Source organism: Carya illinoinensis, chromosome 9, assembly GCF_018687715.1.
Source record: "Carya illinoinensis cultivar Pawnee chromosome 9, C.illinoinensisPawnee_v1, whole genome shotgun sequence".
NCBI lineage: Eukaryota > Viridiplantae > Streptophyta > Magnoliopsida > Fagales > Juglandaceae > Carya > Carya illinoinensis.
Window position 1 is genome coordinate 29,790,983 of NC_056760.1, and position 19,166 is coordinate 29,810,148.

The window sequence follows — 19,166 nt, forward strand, 5'->3', positions numbered from 1 at the left end:
CACAACCTTGAGCACCCTAGAGAAAGGGAAATTTCCAGTACAGCCTCAGCCTAATCCTCAAGTATACAGGCAACAACAACAGCAAGTGCATAATGTCTCAGGGGATGTTATTGAGACAGCGAAGGCAGTTCTTACTTTGAGAAGTGGGAAGGAAGTTCCCCAACCAGAGATGCCTATAGACACACAGGTAGTTGGTCCTACACCTGAAGATGTAACAGAGACCGATGAAGTTGAGAAAGAATCAGAGATAGTGAGATCAGAGCTGAAGAAGCCTGTGAGTGCAGATGTTGAGACTAGTAAGGGATACCAACCTGTGGTTCCCTATTCTCAGAGATTGGCAGTTGGCCAAAAGAGCAAGTATCACACAGAGATTCAAGAGATTTTCAAGCAAGTGAAGATCAATATTCCACTCTTGGATGCCATACAACAAGTGCCTTCATATGCAAAATTTTTGAAGGACTTGTGCACAGTGAAGAGGAAGCTGAATGTGAAGAAGAAAGCTTTCCTAACGGAGCAAGTTAGTGCATTGATATTGAGCGAGACTCCTCAGAAGTTTGGAGATCGTGGCTCTCCCAACATTTCCATTATGATTGGTGAATCAGGCATTGGGAGAGCTTTACTTGATTTGGGGAGTAGTGTGAACTTGCTACCGTTCTCAGTATATGAGCAGCTGGGATTGGGTGAGCTGAAAACGACCTCCATCATGCTACAGCTGGCTGACAGATCAGTTAAGGTACCGAGGGGTATTGTAGAGGACGTGTTGGTCCAGGTGGACAAATTCTACTACCCAGTGGATTTTGCGGTTCTTGACATGCAGCAGCCAGTCTCCACTATTTATCAAGCTTCTGTCATCCTAGAAAGACCATTTCTAGCTACATCAAATGCTTTGATCAATTGTAGAAGTGGAGTTTTGAAGCTTACCTTTGGGAACATGGCACTTGAGTTGAATGTTTTCAACGCTTGCAAGATGCCAGCACATTTTGATGACACAAGTGATTTGAATGCTGTGGAGAGTTTGACACCAATAGATTTTATTTGCTCAACTTCTCCCTTCTCTGATGATGATTATATTTTTCAGACACCTGAATTTTTACTTGATGAGAAAATTGATCATATCAATGAAGATGACTTTGATTTTTTTGATTGTTTTGCAGATTCTTCGTTACCACTTGAAGTACAATTTGCGGGAGCAAGATGGAAACCCCAGTTTGAAGCTCTACCACCACTAGACATGCTTAAATATTCAGAGGAAGAAGTTCCCCAGTTGGAACTGAAACCACTTCCTCAAGATTTAGAGTATGTGTTCCTTGGTCTTGAAGAAGGCACTTTTCCGATGGTGATTTCCTCAAAGCTAAATCAAAAGGATGAAGACCAGTTGATTGAAGTATTAAGGAAGCATCGAGGCACAATTGGTTGGACAATATCTGACATCAAAGGCATTGATGCCGCTGTATGTACCTACAGAATCCATCTTGAAGACGATGCTAGACCAGTTCGTGATGCTCAACGTGGGCTCAATCTTACCATGAAGGAAGTTGTGAAAGAGGAAGTGCTTAAGCTACTCGCAGTAGGTATCATTTACCCTATCTCAGATAGTAAGTGCGTAAGTCCAACTCAAGTGGTACCAAAAAAATCTGGTTTGACTGTCATAAAAAATGATAAAAATGAGTTGATTCCAACTAGAATGGTTACTGGCTGGAGAATGTGCATTGACTATAGAAAACTTAATTCAGCCAGCAGGAAGGATCATTTTCCTTTACCATTCTTAGATCAAATTTTGGAAAGAGTAGCTGGTAATGCATATTATTGTTTCTTAGATGGCTATTCTGGTTATTATCAAATTGCTGTAGCGCCTGAGGATCAGGAGAAAACCACTTTCACCTGTCCTTTTGGCACTTTTGCTTTTACTAGAATGCCTTTTGGTTTGTGTAATGCTCTAGCTACTTTTCAGAGATGCATGATGAGTATTTTTTCTGACATGATTGATGATATTTGTGAAATATTCATGGATGATTTCTCTATTTTTGGAAAATCCTTTGAGAGTTGTTTGCATAATTTGGCACGTATTCTCCAGAGATGTGAGGAAAAAAAATCTTTTACTTAATTGGGAGAAATGCCAATTTATGGTTACTCTGGGCATTGTATTGGGGCATATTGTTTCTTCTGAGGGTATAAAGGTTGACAAGGCAAAAATTGAATTAATATCTAAACTTCCTATTCCTAGGACAGTTAGGGATATTCGTTCTTTTCTTGGTCATGCTGGCTTTTATAGGCGGTTTATTCAAGGGTTTAGTTCTATTGCAAAACCTTTGTGCACTCTTTTACAAAATGAGATTGAATTTGTTTGGACTGATGAGTGCCAAAAATCTTTTGATACCCTTAAGAAATCCCTTACCACCGCACCTATTGTGCAACCTCCGCAGTGGGACCTTCCCTTTGAGATTATGACAGATGCTAGTGACTATGCCTTAGTAGCTGTTTTGGGGCAGCGGGTGGATAATAGGTCATTTGTGATTTGTTATGCTAGTAGAACCTTGAATGATGCCCAGAACAATTATACCACTACTGAAAAAGAATTGCTTGCAGTGGTTTTTGCACTTGATAAATTTTGGACTTATATTCTTGGTTCTCCTGTTACAATTTTCACTGACCACTCTGCTCTTAAGTATTTGTTGGCTAAGAAAGATGCAAAACCAAGCTTGATTCGCTGAATTCTATTACTTCAAGAGTTTAACATCAACATTAAGGACAAGAAAGGAGTTGAGAATGTGGTAGCTGACCACCTCTCTAGATTATCATCATCTCCTTCTTCAAATGTTAGCCTTCCTCTTGATGATAGTTTCCCGGATGAGCAGCTGTTTATGGTTGATAGAGCTCCCTGATATGCTGACATAGTCAATTATCTGGTGACTGAGCGAATGCCTTCTGAATGGTCCACCCAAGATAAGCGTCGGTTTCTCTCTGAGGTACGACACTTTTATTTTGATGATCCATATCTTTTTAAATATTGTTCGGACCAATTGATTCGAAGATGTATTCTTGATGATGAGTTTTCTTTGGTTTTGAGATTTTGTCATATGGGTGTATGTGGTGGTCAATTTTTCAGCAAAGAAAACAGTTTCAAAAATTTTGCAAAGCGGTTTTTACTGACCTTCCATGTTTAAAGATGCTTATAATTTTTGCAAGGCTTGTGAGCCTTGTCAAAAATTGGGATCCATTAGCAAAAGAGACATGATGCCTCTTTCCCCTATTCTTACTTTAGAAATTTTTTATTGTTGGGGAATAGACTTCATGGGACCTTTTCCAGTTTCTTTTGGAAACACATATATTCTATTGGCTGTAGATTATGTTTCAAAATGGGTGGAGGCCATTGCTTGCAAAACAAATGACCATCATATTGTCCTAAAATTTTTGCAATCTTTGTTTGCTCGTTTTGGCATGCCAAAAGTTATTATAAGTGATGGGGGTTCTCATTTTTGCAATAAACAATTTTCTACACTTGTGAAGAAATATGGTATCACACACAGAGTTTCTACCCCTTATCACCCTCAAACAAATGGGCAAGCAGAATTGGCAAGCAGAAAGATAAAAATTATTTTAGAGAAAACTATCAAGCCTAATAGGAAAGATTGGTCGGTAAACTTCTTGATGCTTTGTGGGCTTATAGGATAACTTTTAAAACAAACCTAGGGATGTCTCCTTATCGATTAGTTTATTGTAAAGCTTGTCATTTACCTGTTGATATTCAGCATCGAGCTCTTTGGGCCATAAAACATGTTAACATGTCACTTGATGAAGCTTCAGGGTTGAGAAAATTGCAGATCAATGAATTGGATGAAGCTCGTCAGAATGCTTATGACAACGCTCAGATTGCAAAGGAACGCATGAAAATTCTGCATGATCAGAAAATTCATCCAAAGCATTTCACACTTGGCCAGGAAGTTCTTTACAACTCTCACTTGCACATTTTTCCTGGAAAGTTGAAATCCCGATGGAGTGGGCCGTACATTGTAAAGACCGTTCATCCTCATGGTGCAATAGACATTGTCAATCTGAAGAATGGTAATAGCTTCACTGTCAATCGACAACGTCTAAAGTCATTTCTGAAGGTCTTTGTTCCACATGAAGAGATCTTGCTTGTGCAAGACCCCAGGGAAGTGTTTTGATTTGCTTCTCCTTCTCTACAATTTTCTTTACATGCTTTGTTTTTATTTGTTCTTTTACTTTGATTTTATATTTCATGTTGATTGTTTGTTTTGCTTGCTTAGTTCTGTGCACTTTCTTTTCTTTCGTTCGACTCATTGAGGACTATGTCTCTCACTAGTTGGGGGGTAGCATGTGTGCACAGTTTAAAAAAATAATAATAATAAAAAAAAAGATTTGTGAAATTTGAGCATCTTGGTGGAGTAGTTGAGCGGGATCATTTGTGAAGATTTATTTTCAAGCTTAAACATAGAGCATGATTTTTGATGCATCATATTTTGTTAATATGTGGCTTGAAACACCGGGATGTTATGCTTATTGAGATGAAACTTGATAAAATTTTTGTAGAACAAAAGGCAAATTTTGAAGGACATTTTGCACATGCTTACGCTTGTAGTGTTCCTTATTTACCATTCATTGATTTAACACTGGAGAAGTAAACTGCAGGACTACCGAGCCATGCCACAAAAAAAAAAAGAACAAAAAAATAAAAAGAAAAAGAAAAAAAATACAAAGGAAAAGGAAAAGGATTTGAAAAGATTAGAATGAAAAGAAAAGTAAAAAAAAAAAAGAGAGAAAAGGAATAAAGGCAACTTAGTGAACTTTCCTAAGTAAAAAGGGCTAGAAACAGTTACCCAAGACTTTGGGGGTTGAGTGTCCAACCTTTAAAAACAGAGCTGGCGTGAAAACTGCTAGACCCTTGGGCTTTGAGGTAGTTAGAATCAGCAATGATTAATCTTAAGGTTGAAAAATCCTATGGCAAATCATGGCTAGTAATGAGGAACACACAACCAGTCTAGCTCCACACACACATTTGAGTTCTAAGACATTTGCCTTAATTCTATGTGAAAGATTGTTGAGATAGTCTTGGTGGGTATAACCCTTAGGGGTTGAGTAGTAACGTGTCACTTTTGTGAGAATTCAAAATTGTGCTTGATTGTTTTTGTTTGAATTTCGATCTTTATGCAATATTCATCTCAATTAATGTTCACTATTTTGCTCAAGGATTAGCAAAATGCTAGTTGGGGGGTGTGATTGAGCTGAATTATTGCATTTTTAATGCTTTTGGAACCAATATATACTAATTCTTTCATTACTTTATCATTGGTTTTATATAGAAAAATGAATAAATCAAAGTTGTAATTTTAATTGATTAAAAGCATGAATTTCTACTCTAATTTTATCAACTGTTGATTAATATGGATTAAGGTATAATTCGCTCGAGCGGCCAGAAGCAGCCGCTCGAGCGAAGTCAGACAGATTCAAACGCTCGACTTCCGCTCGACAGTGGGCTCGAGCGAGTTGCGGGAAAAGAGATCGCTCGAGCGGAGGCATTTGGCCGCTCGAGCGAACTTAGGCAGAGTCGAACGCTCGATGTTCGCTCGACACTCCGCTCGAGCGAATATCGTATTTTACAGATCAGGGTTTATTCCGCCGTCAGAGTATATAAATGACTTTTTTACATCTTATGGCCGACTCTTGGCTGGGGAGAACTCGGTTTTGGGTAGAGAAACACTTAGAATTTATTTATTTTCCTTTGATTTTCGTTCAGATTCAGAGAGGAGGATTCATACAATGGATTATTCACGCAGCTATACAATTTCCACTGGATCATTCACTCACACTGCAGCAGATTGAAGAACTCCTTGAGGGGTCCAATTGCCACTGCAGCTCAGCCTCCTCCACCGCTTCGAATCTTCATCTCCATTCAACTGGCTTGATCTTTTCAATTCCCTACTTGCTATTTCATTTCAATTTTGAGTTTCTAAATTATTTTGGAGAATTTTGATTTAGACGTTTGAGTAATTTATTTGTTATTCATTTAATTCATGTTATTTATTTTTATCGCTTCGTTAAGCTTTCATTTTAATAGTGATTACAATTACGGTAGTTTAATTTGAGAATTTGTGTTTTGAATATAATGATGAACCCTAGAACATTGATTTTGGGGCTTTTCAGTTTCAGTGCATGTTTTGTCAATTACTTCTTAATTTAGTTTAATTCTTAATTTAGTTTTATTAATTTCTGAGTTTAATCTATTAGTCCTTTACATTCCAATCCGACAATCAAAATCTACAAACATGAATCTAGTCCATGACTAGTACCCTTTTTCATCCATTCCACATACCATCATTTTATTTTCTCTTTGTGAAGTTTTTCACCATTTTCAACGAGTTTGATTTTTAAGCAATTTTCCCTGAGGAGACAATCTAGGAATTTATTCCTAATTATTACACGACATCCTCCTGCACTTGGGATAGCTTTAGTACTACTCATTTTTGAGTGAGTCATTTTCCGCGGATCAGGTTTTAGTTTCCGGAGTGAGGACTGGACCTCATTTCTTTTTCCTCATATTTTCTTTTTCCCTTTTTCACTTTTCTCTTTTCTTTTTCTTTCTCTTTCTCTTTTTCTTTCTTTTTCTTTCTTTTTCTTCTTTTTTTTCCTTCCTCTTTTCTTTCTTCTTCCTCTCTCTTCCCGTGCACGTTGATTGAGCTGAAATATTGTATAGTTTAGCTATTTAAAACCAATGTATTTTAAATTCTTCGTGACACTATTATTGGTTTTAGATAAAAAAATGGTTAATAAGTATAAATACGAGTTGTGATTTTTAATTGATTGATATCATGTTTATGCTTAATTTTATAACTATGATTTAATGGAACAATATTTCCTCGCATATATAGTCTATTTTTATAATCTATTTTTCTTTTAATTTATTTTTGAGTGTTATTTTTCTTCTTCTTATTTTCAGCTTAAATAAAATTCAAATGGAATTCGGTTGGAACTTTCGACTAAAAGTGCATATTAATTGAGAAGAGAAGGAAGGAAGTGTACTTGGCAGCTGAAAAAAGATACTGAAGATGACTCTTCGGTGGTGAATTTCTTATCTTGATTGTTTATAAACACATGCGATAAAGAAAATGTTTTGCGGTGGACAAATACATGCAAAGTCAAAGTCTAAAAAGGGAGCTGAAACATGAAGGCATGTGGGCTGGAAAAAAATAAAAAAGAAAGAAGGTTGGTGCAGCTAAAGTGGACAGAGAGAAGAGATAGGAGAGTGGGTGAGTAGAGAAGTGCCGTGCTTAATTTTTCAACCAAGGGAGACGTGTAGGAGTGATGAGAGAAAATAGGTGCTTGATTGAATTGAAGAGAGAAATCGGTGCATGAGTTGAATATTAGTTGGTTGGTGTGTGAAGAAAGAGAGGTGCCGTGATTGAAGGGGAGTGAAGAGTGAAAATCGATGGTGATTGAAGTGGAATGAATTGTGATTGGAGGAGGGAGTTTGGACCGACTTGAAGCAGCTATATATATATTGTTGGACGTAAAAGGAAGAGGGGGGTGGTGAGAGTAGAGAAATTAAATAGAATTGGGCGTGGAAGTCTGTAGGCGAGAGAGAGTTGTGAAAAGGAAGAGCAAGTCAGTTTCTTAAGTGGGAGTGTCGGTTATTTTTATTGGTGGGAATTAATTTGTTGTGTTGTGAAAAGGAAGAGAGGGAGTCGGTAAGTTGGGATTAATTAGATTTAAGGGAATTGGCTGGAGGAATTTAATTGGTTGTTTCTACTCTTTTATGTTGGAAAGGAGACGTGTGGTAATTTAGGAAGCACCGAGTAGAGAAGTGTGAGTTGAGAGAGAGATGTTGTGCTGGACGTGTAGAGAGAAGCAGTCGGTGGGTGTAGGAGTTGAGGGGTAGATGTGAAGGAATTTAAATGGCTGAGGTTAAGTTTGATTTGAGAATAAAAAAGGTGTCGATGCATGAGTTTGGAGCTGGAGGGATGTGTAGAGAGAGGGAGTCGGTGGGAAATAGAGAGAGACGTGCTGGAGTTTTGTGCTGAGAATTAGAGAGGGTGAGTGAAAGAAAGTGACTCAGTTGTTATTTTTTTTGGGGTTGAAGGGAATCAGCTGGAGGAATTTAATTTGTTGGGATTTGTCTTGGTTGATTGTAGAGGGAAGTAGTCGGTCAGTTTCCAGAATTAGAGAGAGGTGTCGATGGGTGCTTGAGTTTATTTTTCTTGAAGAGAATTCGGTGGAGAGAGGGAGTTGAATGGGAGTTCTTGCCCAGCCTTGCTAGCTTCATTTCTATTTTCTACAGTTCCACGATAACGTGGATTTTATTCTCTCGACATCAATTGGATTCCAAATTCTATTATTTCTAAATTGTTGCTTAGTATTTCTTATGTTTTATTTTAGTTTTCTAATAAAGAATATTTATGTGATTTCTATAGTATTTGTAATAAATATGTTTGGCTAAATTTTCATACTAAGGTTAGAGGTGAAGTTTAATAATTTAAATATTGTTTTCAGATCCACATAAAATTTATTTTGTGAGCTTGATCGATTGAAGGATTTTATTATTGGATATTTTGGTTATCTATATATTCATCTTGATTCATTGTGATTTCTGAATATAGTGAATGCTTGAGGAATCCCTGTGATATTCAAATAGATTTGTGAATGGTTTAATCATCAATCGTTTACGCTCAATTATAAGGGACTATTTTTCTTGATCTTAAATGTTAAATCTTTCAATTAAACGGAATCATTATTCTAGTTTAATTGAAGTAAATCGATCGAAAGCAATATCATAAATTATTAGACGGATCCTCGAAACCTTAGTCTTTCTCTATATCAATTCATTTTATCATTTTAGTTTGATTCGGTTATTTTATCAATCTTCATTTGATTGCACGTTTCTTTTAGTAATTTCGTTTCATTGTTTGAATTTATTTTCTTTATCACAAAAGTTAATCCCTATGGATTCGATCCTGTAAGATACTACAACACCTGTATACTTGCAGGTAAAACTGCACTAAATTTTTGGTTTATTAATTTGAGTGAAAGTTTAGGTGCAACAAGTTTTTGGCGCCGTTGCCGGGGATTGCAACGTGTGATAATTGTTTTTTAGAAAAGAAAAGAAAAAAAAAATTAGTAATCTTTTGCTAATTGTTTTTTATATTCTTTTTGCAGGTACGATTTTTTACGGAAACAGAGCATGTAACATTGCTTCCATATTCATACCATTTGGTAATCTCATTCCAAATTTTTTTTTCTTTTACTTTCTTGCTTGTTTTCCATTTTGTTTTTACTTTTTGAATGTGCTCAATCATCTATGATGAATGATCTCGTGGCAACGTGATCAAACTGGTAGATTGAGAAGAGAGGAAATTGTTTTAAAAGAATTGGTTGATACTTTGTCAGGTGATTCTAAAAATTCTCATTTTAATACCATGGCTGACAATCATAGTATTCATGATGAACAAGAAAATGAAGAGGCACAAAATAATCCGCCAATGAGAACTTTGCGCGAATATTTGTAGCCTACAAGGACAAGTACTCCATCTTTCATGATTTTTCCTACGAATATGGAAAATTTTGATGTAAAACAGGGAGTAATCCAATTACTTCCCAAGTTTCATGGCTTAGATTCAGAAAGTCCTTATTTGCATCTAAAAGAATTTGAAGAAGTTTGTGCAACTTTACAAAACCAAACTATCAATGATGATGTTGTTAGATTAAAGTTGTTTCCATTCTCTTTGAAAGAAAAAGTTAAAAATTGGTTGAACTCCTTGAGACCAAGATCTATTGGCACATGGCAAGAAATGCAAAGAGAATTTCTGAAAAAGTTTTTTCCTACTCATAGGACCAACACTCTTTGCAGAAATATTATGAATTTTTTTCAAAAGGAAAATGAAACTTTTTTTCAGTGTTGGGAACGTTTTAAGGAATTGTTGCTAACTTGCCCACATCATGACTATGAGACTTGGTGCACCATTAGTTTCTTCTATGAAGGTGTAACATCTCAAATGCGTCAGTTTGTAGAAATGATGTGTAACGGTAATTTTTTAAATAAAGATCCTGATGACGCTTGGGACTATTTTGACCAGTTAGCTGAAAATGCCCAATCTTGGGATAACACAGATCGTTCTGATCGGTCAAATAAGCCCAAACTCAGTGCCATGTCTCAAGAAGGTATGTATGTTCTTAAAGGAAATGATGATTTGATTGCTAGGATAGCAAGTCTAACAAGAAAAGTCGAAGCCATGGAATTTAGGAAGGTAAATCCGGCTAAGGCCATTGAAAGAGAAGAAGAAAATTGTGGCATTTGTGAGATTAGTGGACACCTAACTCAGGATTGTCCAACAATCCCTGCTTTTAAAGAGGTGTTGCACGAACAAGAAAATGTCATGAATTCCTATAGGAGACCATTTTCTTCCCCTTATTCGGAAACATATAATCCTGGATGGAGAAATCACCCCAATTTTAGCTGGAGGAATGAGTCCAATTCAAATCAAAATCCTCAAGGGCCATCTTCTTCTACTCCTTATGTGCCTCCACATAAGAAAACCCTTGAGGAGACATTACAGGCTTTTATGCAGGGACAAGCTAATATCAACACTCAGACAATGCAGGCCATTACTGAGATGAGAAGTTCTATTAGTGACTTGACCTCTGCATTGCATGCTCAAGAAAAGGGTAAGTTTCCTGCTCAACCTCAGCCGAATCCTAAAGGTAAATTTGAGGTAAGAAATTCAAATCCCTCTGATTCAAAATTTGAACATGCCAAGTCCATCACCACTCTACGCAGTGGAAAAATAATTGATAAGAGTATTTCAACAACGAAAGTTGATGAGACCAACAACTCTTTAAATTACAAGAGTGATGGTGAACTTGAGAGGATTGAATTAGATGTGCCTGTGAAAGCCCCAATACCTGCCCCATTTCCCCAAAGATTGCAACATTCTCACAAGTTGGTTCAAAATGCTGATATTCTTGAAATTTTCAAACAGGTAAAAATCAACATTCCTTTGTTGGATGCAATCAAACAAATTCCATCGTATGCTAAATTTTTGAAAGATTTGTGCTCAGTGAAGCGTACAATGAAGGTGCAGAAGAAGGCTTTTCTCACTGAGCAGGTAAGCGCCATCCTCCAGAACAATTCTCCACCAAAGTACAAAGACCCGGGTTGTCCAACAATTTCCTGCGTGATTGGAAATTTCAAAATTGAAAAAGCTTTACTTGACCTCAGAGCTAGTGTTAACCTCCTACCCTACTCGGTATATGAGCAGTTGGGTCTTGGTGAGTTTAAACCCACCAAGGTAATACTCCAACTTGCTGACCGTTCAATTAAAATACCGAGAGGGATAGTTGAGGATGTGCTAGTTCAAGTAGGCAAATTTTATTTCCCAGTGGATTTCATTGTTTTGGACACGGAACCTGTCTTTGATGTTTGCACTCAAATTCCTATAATTTTGGGTAGGCCGTTCCTTGCGACCTCAAATGCTTTAATAAATTGTAGGAGTGGTGTGATGATAATTTCTTTTGGCAACATGACTTTGGAGTTGAATATCTTCAATATTTGTAAACAACCTGGTGATGATGATGATGTGTGTTGAACCCAAGATTTCAAGTTTTGTGTAATTACATATTTACACATGGATTTTGATGATAACAAATGAATTCAAAGAATAAAGAAGTCTCAAGCTCAAGTTGTCTACACAATGGAGTCAAGCACATCAAGGAAACAAGCATGAGCAAGAAGGGAACAAGTTCACATTAAAATTATAGAGTAATGTTGTAAATCTCTTCAAAATTCGAAATTAGGATTAATGCTCAAAATTAATATTTTATCATAAAGCATTAAAATACATTTTCCACATGTGCATGAATATTTTTGAAAATTAAATTTGAAAATTTTGAAAGATGATTGATTGTCATCTTTTGCATGTGCATGCCTTGATTAAAGGGTTGAACTTTGAAAATATTAAAGATGATTGATTGTCATCTTTCACATGTGCATGTTTTATTTGAATATTTTCAAAAGTGGTTGATGCTTTTTTAGACTTATACAAAAAGTAAAAGATTAGGTTTGAATTTTTTGAAAATGAAAGTGTGCTCATTTTGTCATATGCCAAAAGTAAAAGATTAGGTTTGATTTTTTTTGAAAAAGTGAATGATGTTGTCTTTGACAATTGAAAAAGAAGAACCTTTTATTTGAATTCTTTGAAAAAATGAATGATGTTGTCTTTGACAATTGAAAAAGAAGAACCTTTTATTTGAATTTTTTGAAAAAGTGAATGATGTTGTCTTTGACATGTGAATCTTTTTAAATTTGAATATGAAGTCTCATATGCCTATAAATAGATCAATTGAGAGCTTCACATTCACAACACCAAGAGCATACAACATTCATTCAAAACTTTCATTCTCTCTTCTCTAAACATTGAGCCTTAATCCTTGTTCATTTTGAGAGATATAGTTTGCGCTGTATTGTTCTTATTTCACCCGTTGAGGAGTGTTTTCTGATAACCTACCCACTATCAGCTTTTGTATCAGAAAAATGGTGTGTATAACCCTTGTGTGTGTAGAAAGTATTCTACACGGGGAATAGTTGAATCACCACGTGTAAGGTGATTGCAAGTGTAGAGGGTGTTCTACAGGGATCCTTTGTAGCGGTGTTGTTCAAAGGTGTAATAGGTTTCTATCTCCACCTGAAGGAGGTTGAATAGTGAATTTGGGAATCCTCAAGGGGTAGCTTGAGGTGAGGACGTAGGCAGTGGGGCCGAATCTCGTTAACATACTGAGTTTGCTTCTCTCTTACCCTTACTCTTTATATTTATTGTTATTTCATATTTTGTTTATATTTTATATTATATATTTGATTTATAATTGTTATTTTTTTTAATACAACTCAATTCACCCCCCCTCTTGTGTTAGTCATCTGGGCAACAATTGGTATCAGAGCTAAGAGCTCTATTATAAGATTAACTATCTTTTGAGTTAAGATCTTATGGCTAACATTGCAGCTTCATTTGGTGAAGGTCAATCTAGTAGTCGGCCTCCACTCTTTTGTGGAGATAATTACTCATTCTGGAAAGTTAGAATGAGAATATTTCTTCAAGCTCAAGGTAGATAAATATGGAAATGTATTGTAAATGGACCTTATATTCCAACAAAAGTGGTTGGTGGAGTAAAGGTCAAAAAGGAAGAAGAAGAGTTTGATCGTGAAGACGATAGACTTTATACTTTAAATTTAACTACTATGAATTTATTATATAATGCTCTTAATGGAAATGAGTTTAATAGAATAATGAATTGCGCTACGGCAAAGGAAATTTGGGATAACTTGGAAGTAACTTATGAAGGAACTTCGCAAGTCAAGGAATCAAAAATTTATATTCTTACTCATGAATATGAAATGTTTAAGATGAATGATGATGAATCTATTTCTAGTATGCACACTCGTTTTACTAACATCATAAACAGCTTGACAGCTCTTGGCAAAGTTTATTCCAAGGTGGAGATAGTAAGAAAAATTCTCAATTCTTTACCAAAACGTTGGGAATCAAAAGTTACAGCGATTCTTGAAGCTAGAGACCTCAAGAAGCTCGAAGTCAATGAACTCATCGGGTCGCTTATCACCCATGAGTACACATTGAAAAGAGGAGAAGAAGAAGGAAAGCCAAAGAAGAGCTTAGCACTTAAAGCTGTTCCTCATGAAAGTGAAAGTGATGAAGATGAGGAAAATGACGATAAAGATGAAGAAGTTGCGATGATAACAAGAAGAATTCAGAGGTTCTTGAAGACAAATAGAACTCCTCCGAGGAAATCTTTCAAAAAGTTTTCCAAGAAAGATTCAGGTAAAAACGACACTTTAATTTGTTATAAATGCAATAAACCTGGTCATATCAAGCCAGATTGTCCTCTGCTAAAGAAAGATCGAAACAAGGGCAAGAAAGTAATGAAATCTACATGGGATGATGATTCAAGTAGCTCAGATAGTGAAGCAAGCAATGAAGAATCAGCAAATCTTTGTCTTATGGCTAAAGATGACATTGAGGTAACAAATCTTGATAATATTGAAAATCCTTCATATGAAGAATTGCAAAATGTTTTAGAAGAGATTTATGAGGAATTTGAAAAATTGGGTATCAAGTATACTGCTTTGAAAAAGAAAAATTCTTCTTTAACAAACGAAATTGAAATTTTAAGAAAAGAAAGTATCATTTTGAAAGATGAAAATCTTGAATTGAATAAGAAGAAAACCGATTTAGAAAATATTGTTGAAAACTTTACGAATGGAAAAAGAAATTTTGAAAAACTTCTTGGTAGTCAAAGATGTGTTTTTGACAAGGCAGGTTTGGGATATATGCCAAAACAAAAATACAAACCTTATAAAAATTTCTTTGATAATCATTCTACCTCAAAGACTAATATTCAAAATTCTTTTCATAAAAATAATTTTGTCAAAAAAGGATATTATTATAATCATTCAAGTTTTTCATATATGTCACATGCTATTTGTAATTTTTGTAATAGAAATGGTCATAATTATCATACTTGTCCTATTAGAAGAAATCATACAATGACTATTAGGGCCATATGGGTACCTAAAAATCTTGTTTCTTCTAATACTAATAAATAAAGGACCCAAAGAACTTGGGTACCAAGAAAAATCATTTTAATTGTTTTTATAGGTATGCATGAAGTCATCCACAAGCAAAAATAAGTGGTTTTTAGATAGTGGATGTTCAAGACACATGACGGGAGACAAGACTAAGTTCTTTGATCTTAGATCTAAAGAAGAAGGACACGTGACATTTGGAGACAACTCGAAAGGGAAGATCGTGGGAATAGGTAAAATTGGTAATGAATCTTCTCTCATAATTGAAGATGTTCTACTTGTTGAAGGTTTAAAACATAATCTTTTGAGCATAAGTCAATTATGTGATAAAGGATTTACAGTTACTTTTAAAATGGATAAATGCATTATTTTGAATGATCATGATTGTAATATTTGTTTTATTGCTTTTAGAAACAATAATGTTTATACAATTGATTTTGAAGAAATTACCTCACAAGATGCTATTTGCCTGTCAGCTCAAAATGAAACTAGTTGGTTATGGCATAGAAGATTAGGTCATGCCAACATGGAACTTATTTCCAAACTTTCAAAAAATGATCTTGTGAGAGGTTTACCAAAAACATATTTTCTTAAACACAAAATTTGTGATGCATGTCAATTTGGTAAACAAACAAAAACTTCTTTTAAAACTAAGAAACATATTTCCACTACTAGACCATTGCAACTGATACACATGGATCTTTTTGGACCAAATAGAGTTGCAAGTCTAGGAGGAAAATATTATGCATTTGTTATTGTTGATGATTTCTCTAGATATACTTGGGTCATCTTTCTTGCTGATAAAGATGAGGCACATAATGCCTTTACCAAGTTATGCAAGAGAATTCAAAATGAAAAGGGCTATACTATTTCAAGTATCCGAAGTGATAGGGGAAAAGAGTTTGTTAATAAAAATATTGAAACATTTTGTGATGAAAACAATTTTGTACATAATTTTTCTGCTCCCCGAACTCCTCAACAAAATGGGGTAGTAGAGAGGAAAAATAGATCTCTTCAAGAAATGGCAAGAACAATGCTCAATGAGAATAACTTGCCTAGTTATTTTTGGGCCGAAGCGGTAAGTACTGAATGTTATGTTATAAATAGAGTTATGTTAAGGTCTAAGTTAGATAAAACCCCCTATGAGCTTTGGAATGAGAAAAAGCCCAACATTGGTTACTTTCATGTATTTGGATGCAAATGTTTTATTTTGAATGACAGAGATAATTTAGGCAAGTTTGATGCAAAATCTGATGAAGGTATCTTTCTCGGGTATTCTACTAATAGTAAAGCTTATAGAGTATTCAACAAAAAGACTTTGACTGTACAAGAATCTATGCATGTAGTATTTGATGAATCTAATTCTCCACTCTCCAAGAAATCTATTGATGAAGAAACAGAAGGAGGTATAAATAACACAGAAAGTCTCAATCTCAACAAAGAGAAAGCAATAGAGGAAGTTCAACATGGAGTCATCAGGAAAGATCATCAAAATTTAATACAAGATGCAACCAAACAGTGGAAATTTGTGAAAGATCATCCAGCGGAACAAATTTTGGGAGAACCTTCACAAGGTGTAAGTACTCGATCATCTCTTAGAAATATTTGTAATCATACTGCTTTTCTATCTCAAATTGATTGGTGTTCTCATTGAACACAAAGAGGCAATAGGATGGACCATAGCTGATATCAAAGGTATCAGTCCTTTGATTTGTACCCACAGGATTTATCTAGAGGAAATTCTAAACCCTCTAGAGAAATGCAGCGTAGACTGAACCCCAACATGAAAGGGGTTGTCAGAGCAGAGGTATTAAAACTTCTGGATATAGGGATCATTTACCCTATTTCTGACAGCAAATGGGTTAGTCCCACGCAGGTGGTACCCAAGAAATCTGGTGTGACTGTAGTTAAGAATGCTGATAATGAATTGATCCCAACTAGAGTTACTACTGGTTGGCGTATGTGCATTGACTACAGAAAACTGAATTCTGTCACCAGAAAGGATCATTTTCCCCTACCATTCATGGATCAAATCATTGAACGTGTAGCGGGCCATAAATTCTATTGCTTCCTAGATGGTTATTCTGGATATAACCAAATTGAGATTGCTCCTGAAGATTAAGAAAAGACCACTTTTACATGTCCATTTGGTACCTTTGCATATCGAAGGATGCCATTTGGACTTTGTAATGCTCCTGCTACATTTCAACGATGCATGATGAGCATATTCAGTGACATGGTAGAGCATTTCATTGAAATATTCATGGATAATTTTTCTATTTTTGGTGATTCATTTGATGAATGTTTGACTCATTTGGAAAGAGTGTTGATTAGATGCAAAGAAAAGAATTTGATTTTAAACTGGGAGAAGTGTCATTTTATGGTCACTCAAGGGATTGTTCTTGGTCACATTGTTTCTTCTCAAGGTTTTGAAGTGGACAAGGCCAAAATTGAATTAGTTTCTAAATTGCCCATCCCAAAGAACATCAGGGATATCAGATCTTTTCTAGGTCATGTAGGTTTTTACAGGAGGTTCATCAAAGGCTTCAGCACAATTTCTAGACCTTTGTGCAATTTATTGTCAAAGGAAAATTCTTTTGTGTGGACTGATGATTGTGAGTTAACTTTTACAAAGCTAAAAGGTATCTTGATTTCAGTCCCAATTATGTGATCACCTGATTGGAATTTACCATTTGAGATTATATGTGATGCTAGTGATTATGCTGTTGGAGTTGTGTTGGGCCAACGTAAGGACAAAAAGCCTTGTGTTATTTATTATGCAAGTAGAAATTTAAACAGTGCTCAAATGAATTATTCAATAACTGAAAAAGAGCTACTTGCAGTAATTTTTGCACTTGACAAATTTCGCTCTTATTTAATTGGATCTCAAATTGTCATCTTTACTGATCATGCTGCGTTAAAGTACCTTTTAGCGAAAAAAGATGCAAAGCCCAAGTTGCTTAGATTGATCCTTTTGCTGCAAGAATTTGATCTGATAATCAAAGATAAAAAAGGAGCTGAGAATGTTGTTGCTGATCATTTGTCTAGACTTGTTCTTTCAGATTCCATAGAGACAGTTCCTATTAAAGACACATTTCCAGATGAGCAACTTTTTGGTATATCTCAAGTGCCATGGTATGCTGACATTGCTAATTTTCTTGCTACAGGTGAAATTCCTCATATTTGGACTCAACAAGATAAGAGGAAATTTTTTGTGGAGGTAAGAAAATTCTTTTGGGATGATCCATATCTGTTCAAATATTGCCCAGATCAGATAATTAGACGATGTGTTCCCAATAACGAATTTCAAAGCGTGATAGCTTTTTGTCATTCTGGGGCATGTGGTGGCCATTTTTCTGGAAAGAAAACTGCTTTTAAAATTTTGCAATGTGGTTTCTATTGGCCTCCCATTTTCAAGGACACCCATGAATTTTGTAAAACTTGTGAGCGTTGTCAAAAGTTGGGAGGTATTACTCGCCGGAGTATGATGCCATTAAATCCAATTTTGGTTGTTGAAATATTTGATTGTTGGGGCATCGACTTCATGGGACCCTTCCCAGTTTCTTTTGGCAATCTCTACATTTTGGTAGCTGTGGATTATGTGTCCAAATGGATTGAGGTTGTTCCAAAAACAATGACCACAAAGTGGGACTGAAATTTTTGAAAGAAAATATTTTATCAAGGTTTGGAACACCTCGAGCCATTATCAGTGATGGGGGCAAACATTTTTGTAATAAGCCTTTTGAGGCCTTAATGCGAAAATATGGTATTACTCATAAGGTTGCTACCCCTTATCATCTACAAACAAGTGGCCAAGTTGAGGTATCTAATCGGGAGATCAAAAAAATTTTAGAAAAGACGGTTAACCCAAGTCACAAAGATTGGTCTTTACGACTAACTGACGCACTTTGGGCATACCGTACTGCTTTTAAAACCCCGATTGGTATGTCCCCATATCGACTCATTTTTGGAAAGGCATGTCACTTACCTGTGGAATTGGAACACAAAGCTTATTGGGCAATCAAGCAATTTAATTTTGATGTGAATAAAGCTTGCTCTCTTCGTAAGTTTCAGCTTAATGAGTTAGAGGAAATCAGGAATGAAGCTTACGAAAACTCTCGCATTGCCAATGAGAGAATGAAAATTTTTCATGACAAAAATATTTTTCGAAAATCTTTTGAGCCTTCCCAAAAAGTTTTGTTGTATAATTCAAGGCTCCATTTGTTTCCTGGCAAGCTTCGATCCCGATGGATCGGACCCTTTGTTGTAAAATTTGTTTATCCTTATGGGGCCATTGAGATAGAAAATCCAGAGAATGGTAATGTTTTTAAAGTTAATGGACAAAGGTTGAAACCTTTTTTGGATGATTTTACTCCAGAGGTTGAGTCAACTACTCTGGAGGATTCTGCTTATCAGAATTAATTTCTGATTCCTCATTGTATATATCGTATTTGTTTGTTTTGTTTTTCTTTCTTTTGCTTTTTGTGTTTCTTTAACTTTGACAGAAATCTACTCCTTGTGTGCGCTCGAGTATCTCAGGTGAATTCTTTCCTCTCTGTTTAAT

General features: G+C 35.6%; 1 non-coding gene and 2 pseudogenes across 1 annotated transcript; 2 read left to right on the forward strand and 1 right to left on the reverse strand.

Annotated features, from left to right (window-relative positions):
* The window catches only part of LOC122276988, a 36,489-nt pseudogene extending 33,778 nt beyond the window's left edge, over positions 1-2,711 (forward strand).
* A 7,132-nt stretch (positions 2,712-9,843) lies between these two features.
* On the forward strand, positions 9,844-18,928 carry LOC122275529 (annotated as a pseudogene).
* On the reverse strand, positions 9,852-9,955 carry LOC122277850. The gene has a single exon (XR_006229158.1). It is a non-coding gene; the product is annotated as a small nucleolar RNA R71 (small nucleolar RNA).
* Positions 18,929-19,166: the final 238 nt, after the last annotated feature.